Raw genomic sequence first — 6,604 nt, 5'->3', positions numbered from 1 at the left:
ACATTAGTTGACGAAGAGGTAATAGTACTTTCATATTCGTATATATTCTATATTTTTACATATATGTATTCAACCATTAAATTTTTACTTTTTACAGGGCACAAAAATTAATGCTGTACTTTTCAATGATCATATTGGAAAGTGGAAAGAGCAGTTACAACAATACAAGATTTGTTACATCATAAGCGGATGCATTAATGGTGCTAATCCTAATTTCCCATCAGTGAACAAGGAGGTTGAGGTTGGATTCAGGGATAGTACTTTAGTTCAAGAATGCAACAGTCACTTTTCTAGCGTTACTTTTTCAAACAATTTTGTTTCATTCGAAGAGGCAACAGAACGCACCGATGGAACATTCTTTGGTAATTTCTTTAGATTTCATCAACTAAACTAACATTAAATATATGCACAATATTTTACTCCTATTTACTGGACAATCTCTTAGAAGATTACATGTGTTTGTTAAATATTCTTTTTAGATATACTTGGCATTTTTGTGGATTCTAAGGCCTTCCTAGGAGGAAACACAAAACGAAGAGAAATTGTACTTATGAACGAGATGTAAGTTGAATTTAGTTTACCTATTCATCATTGAAGCTTTTACTATTGTTTTTTTTTTTTTATTATTATTATTATTTTTATTTTTTTTTTAATTTTTTTTTATGAATGTTGGAAAGGATCTTCACTTTCTTTCGTTTTTCTCCAATAATATAGATTTAAGAATTGTCGGAAGAATGCGCTGTGATATATTTTTTTTTTATCTTATATGTTTAATTGTAAAATTCGGGCGTGATCGGAAGATTATAACTTTATGGGGCGACATCTCAGAAATAGAGGATGAACGGCTACAAAAGTTGACAGTTGAAAGACCTATTATAGCATTCTGTGATGTTAGGGTACAATATACAGACGTAATATATTAAAAACTGTTGTATTTATGGTAAATTGTGTATCTTTTAATTACACTAACTTTTTTATATTTTTAAGGGAATCCTGTGATATCTTCTACATCTGTTAGCAGCCTGTTGATAAACCCCGCTTTTGAAAAAGCAACAGCTCTCCAAAAATGGTATTATATATTGTGCTATTCGATGTAAGGAATTATAGTAAAATATAGTTACTATAATTGTCACATCAATGTAGAGTCTTGCTCGGGAGTGAAAGCAATAAAGTATCTCTACAAGTATATATATATATATATATATATATATATATATATATATATATATAAAGGACATGATAAGTGTGCCGTTTATATTGAATCAGATGATAGGGAAAAAGTTATAGATGAAATTCAAACCTTTCAAGATGCACGTTCGGTGTCTGCGCCAGAAGCACTATGCAGAATTTATGAATTCAATTTTAGTGAAATGCAGCCTTCAGTCATTAACCTTCAACTACATCTCCCGAATAGACAATCAGGTAAACTATTTCTATCCAACATTTATGTTTATTTAAACTTTTGATGAAATAACTAGGATTCTAAGTTACCGGTTATTAAATAAGTATGAAGTAAAACTGTATCTTTATACAGCTATTAAGAAATTAATTTTTGTGACTAAGCATGTGTCCTATGTACTCCATATGGGAGAAAAAGTTGAGTCATATCAATTCAAAGACAACCTAAATTAGATAGACTTATGTCATATACTTGTAATTTGTTCATAATGAAACTCTACATCCTCTTCAATACTGCTTGAGATATCTGTTTTATTATTGCGATGACCAATTTATTGAATCCGTACATTTCATTCATAATTCTTTTACACACCTTAAGAACAGCAGACCGAATTTATCATGTGACCAAAGTTATCCTTTCCACAATCTTTAGATTTTAAAAGGAGTTGTAATTGAACTTAAGCATTCAAATATAAATACAGCACTGCTAACAGAAACAAAAATTAATGTTACCTATCTAATTTCTCCTCCTTTGCTGATATTTAATTCATAGCTTCCAACCATGTGAATTCCACATGAAATCCAAGTCCGACGTCAACAAATATGTGCTTGTATCTAGCCTGTCGGATTAACTCAGCAATAAATATAAACATGCAGTAGATGAAAATACCAGAGAATTATAAATCATCAAGATAGAATTTTCCAATTATAAATGAAAAACAAAGCAAAAACTGCCAATACATGTTCATAAAAGCACACATCACTTAACTTTGATATATTCAACAATTTTCTGCTAACATTTAAACAAAAATAAGATACTTACACTCCAACTTGCATGTACAATTCAGAACCAAGATTAACCAACGTCTTCGAATTAGTTAACCGTTCTTGTCTAATATTACTATTTAATCTAAGCACTCAAGTTTTACATATTCTCAAAGTTTAAAATTACACTCTAACTCTACTTGATATGTTTCCTAAACTTTTTTAGTTAATAATTTAATTGGATATTATTGACGACTGATATAAAAGTATGCCATTTGACATATAGTGTGCTATTGAGCAATCAAAATTTGAAAAATGTTGTTGCATGGGAATATGCCTCGCTAACCATGCTCACCAAGTATTTCTGGATTTGTTCAGCGGATAGTGAAGCACGGAAGTACCTATACAAGGAATTTCCGGAGTATTATGTCTGGAACTCTCAGGGTAAGAAGTGGACGAAAAGAAAAACAAGATCAATAATTGGTCAAATTGTTGTTGGTAAGGCATCCAATACGAACACTTTTAATATTTGTATATTCTTAAAATTATATCTATTTATTATTATTATTATTATTATTATTATTATTATTATTATTTTTTTTTTTTTTTTTTTTTTTAAATGTTACAACTAACCAAGAGAAGGCGAAAGGTATTATTTGAGATTATTATTGAATCACGTAGGACCGACTTCGTTTGAATACTTATTGTGCCGATCGATAATGGGAAAACGTGTGAAACATTCAAAGAAGCTGCAAAAGAAAGTGGTTTATTAGAATCGGATAACAGCATTTACGAATGCTTACGTGAAGCAAATGATCCTCTTCAAAATGCCATTAGTTCTGAGAAATTTATTTGCAACAATTTTGGTACATTGTAGTCCGAAGGATGTTAGAAAGCTCTGGGATGCCTATTATGAAGACATGTCAAAAGATTTTAAAAGAATACATGTCAATTCTCCTACTGCTCAACTTCAATGCACACTGAAAAGCATCAATTTTTTTCTTAGAGAGCATGGGTAAGAGAATTGAAAAATATGACTTACCTAAACTTGATCATAGGGCGATAACGGGATTATACAAGAATGCGTGAAATAATGGAAGAGAGAGTCCATAATAGTACCTCCGGAAGGTTTTGATGCACAATCAAAGCTAAATCCTGAACAAAAGCAAGCGTTCGAGACTATTTTGCAAAGAGTCGATTGTGGAGAAGCAGGATTGTTCTTTGTAGATGGACCTGGGGGAACCGAAAAAACATTCCTATATCGCACATTACTTGAAAATATCAGATCAAGAGGCTTCATAGCGTTAGCAACGGCAACAAGTGGTATGGCAAGTCAACCCTTTTTACTGGGGACGTACGGCTCATTCTAGATTCGACATACCGCTTCAAACAACTGATACGACAATCACACATATGTCAAAACAAAGTGGTGGAGCTAAATTGATAAAAACAAGCAAAGCTGATAATGTGGGATGAAGCACCTATGGCAAACCGTCATACGATTGAAACGGTTGATAGGAGCTTTAGATATATACTGGACGTTAATGAACCATTTGGCGGAAAAGTAATGGTTTCGGAGGTGGTTTTCGTCAAGTAATACCAGTAGTTCCAAAATCTACCAGAGCTAAAACCGTAAATGCATGCTTGGTAAAATCCTACTTGTGGCCTCGGATGGAAAGGATTAAATTAACAAGAAATATGAGGGCAAGAACAGATCCAACATTCGGTGAATTCTTACTACATATAGGTAACGGGGAGGAACCTACACTAAGAGATGATTTGGTACTTATTCCAAAGAAACTGGTTATCGAAAATAATGGTGATAGTATTGGTGAAGATGCCTTGAAAAGTGAAATATTTTCATCTTTAGATGAAAACACAAGTTGTGCAAAATACATGACTGAAAGGGCTATCCTGGCTAGCAGAAATGAATATGTTGATCAACTAAATGAGATGTTGATTTCCATGTTTCCTGGTGAAAGTAGAACATTTCTTAGTTTTGACTCTGCAGAGGATGATACCAACAATTACTATCAGGAAGATTACTTGAATACTTTAACACCAAGCGATCTGCCTCCACACAGGTTCGTTCTTAGATCTTTACTAATATGGTCAATTATGAAATAGATTGGAATCTAAACATAGAACGCTTTGAACATGATAAATGGACAATTTTGCTGATGTACACACTGGTAATTGGAGATAAATTAAATTGTCTGGCATAGTTGAAATAATTGAAACCTTCAATACCTATTGAGTGCCACTTATCCTTTATTGAACATATTTTATGATCCATTCTGTTTCTTAGATAATCTTTATTTTGGTCTAATTAAGGCTCAACATGCATATTACTGTAATTCTGTTTCTTAGATAATATTTATTTTGGGTCTATTTGATTGGGAACTTATAATAACAAATGTTTGCGGCAGTGTTCTTAAATCTTTCTTTAGTGTAATTCCTCATCTAATTAATTTAAATTAATCTTTTATTGGTATACAGGTTGGTTTTGAACAAAAATGTGCCCATCATGTTATTAAGAAATTTGGATGCTTCAAATGGTTTATGTAATGGTACAAGAATGATATGCAGAGGTTTTGACAACAACGTTATACATGCAGAAATAATGATGGGGCAGAATGCTTTCAAACATGTGTTTATTCCAAGAATTCAATTTTCTCCTCCCGAAAATGAAGGCTACCCTTTTAAATTCATTAGAAAACAATTTCTGGTATGATTAGGCTTTTCAATGACGATAAATAAAGCACAAGGACAAACAATACCCAATGTTGGACTATACTTGCCACAACACGTTTTCTCTCATGGGCAGTTATACGTTGCACTCTTAAGGGGAATATCAATGTCAACAACAAAGGTTTTGGTCATGACAGAGCAGCCGAAGCGGCGAAAAGGAACATACACCAAAAACATTGTCTACAAAGAGATTCTAAATCAGATACAATAACATATCGTTACCTCATAAATAAATTATTTACACTTACAAATACATTACAACTGATTCACCAAAATTCTTTGTATTTGCAGGTTCAGAAGATATGCAATTACATTGAATTCAACTACTGCATCAATGTAATGACATTGATTCTTTCATTTTACGAATTCTTCAGCTATAACATTTTAAATTATTTTCGATATAATATTCAGCGTACATTTTGCTCTAATTTTGTTTCTTAGATAATCTTTATTTTTGGTCTGTTTGATTGGGAACTAATAATCAAATATCTTCATGACAGTGTTATTACATCTTTCTTGAACGTAATTCCTCATCTAATAAATTATTTAAAAAACCTAAAATTAACACAGAATTCAGATGGAGGGAGTACAATTGAAGCACAAAGTGAACAGATTTACCTCCAATTTTGGGCAATCCAAACTAATGGGTATTCCCAAAATTCCCAAAAGTGAACAGATTTACCACTGGGATCAACACAAATTGCTTTACAAGAAACCCAAGCTCTGAAAAGAGCCTCATTATCCAGAACTCTCAAGTCATTCCTGAACCAAACAATGGCAACGGAAGAACTTTTAGTAAGGCTGCTCTTTTTCTTATTCCTTTTAATAACAATTTCTATTCCTTTCATCTCAAATTATTTATCGTACTTATTAAAAATAGTTGTCTCAAATTATTTGTCATTTTAATAGTTCAAGACACAATTAGTTATTTTTTCGCATTTTATCCTTAGTAAATTTTGACGATAATGGAGATGACACATAAATAGGGTAAACATTTAATGGAGACAGATTATAAATTTGATATAAATAAGGTAAAGTTAGTCAAATATCCTTCTGATTACTTAAGAGGCATGTAAAAAAAAAAAAAGACAAATAATATGAGACGGAAGGACTATAAGTTTTCATTTTTATGTGCATATATATGTCGGTCTGTGAAAAATCAGATGAAAGAGAAAGACCTGGGAGTTGAACTCCGAATTGGGGTAAGGTCATATTTCACACACAAATGTTAGATAAATAGATTAGTTCTTGAGGCATCAAATTGAGGGTGAGATTGAAATGGTGTGTTTGAGCTGCAACTTCATTTATATAAAAGAAATGGGATATTATAAATGTAACTTAGACAAATTAGAGGAAAGTTGATAAATATGAACCTCTGAGAAGTGTCTTGCCAGTATTCCTTTGCCCTACTTTATTTAAATATATGAATATAGATTTGAATGAACGTTTCATCCATCTCGATGTCAAATGTAATTATAAATTTAATGTGACTTTTTATGCACTTTTTATTAATAAACACGTGATACACGCGCAACGCAAGTGTAGTAAAACTAGTCTCTTAAAATTGGACCACCGGAAAAATGACCCCTCTGGCTGCTTCTTGGCTAGAAGACCCATCAGCAGAAAACTTTCGCTCCTACATTCACTACTCTTCACATCTGCCTCTAGCTTTGGGCATATTCTTCTTTCT

General features: G+C 32.1%; 1 long non-coding RNA gene across 3 annotated transcripts; it reads right to left on the bottom strand.

The window, feature by feature from the left end:
- Window positions 1–745: 745 nt before the first annotated feature.
- On the bottom strand, window positions 746–5,697 carry LOC132034068 (uncharacterized). Of its 3 annotated transcripts, XR_009408937.1 has the most exons (5): window positions 5,533–5,697; window positions 3,283–3,556; window positions 1,912–2,018; window positions 1,301–1,397; window positions 746–1,177 (listed from the first exon to the last, which is right to left on the bottom strand). It is a non-coding gene; the product is annotated as an uncharacterized LOC132034068 (long non-coding RNA). The 3 variants fall into 3 exon arrangements; XR_009408938.1 differs by lacking the exon at window positions 746–1,177 and having other exon boundaries at window positions 1,227–1,397; window positions 3,283–3,419; XR_009408936.1 differs by lacking the exons at window positions 746–1,177; window positions 3,283–3,556 and having other exon boundaries at window positions 1,227–1,397.
- Window positions 5,698–6,604: the final 907 nt, after the last annotated feature.

Source organism: Lycium ferocissimum, chromosome 10 (genome assembly GCF_029784015.1).
Source record: "Lycium ferocissimum isolate CSIRO_LF1 chromosome 10, AGI_CSIRO_Lferr_CH_V1, whole genome shotgun sequence".
In the NCBI taxonomy this organism is placed as follows: Eukaryota; Viridiplantae; Streptophyta; class Magnoliopsida; order Solanales; family Solanaceae; genus Lycium; species Lycium ferocissimum.
Note: the sequence above shows the minus strand (reverse complement) of the source record. Positions and strands in the feature narration are given on the sequence as shown.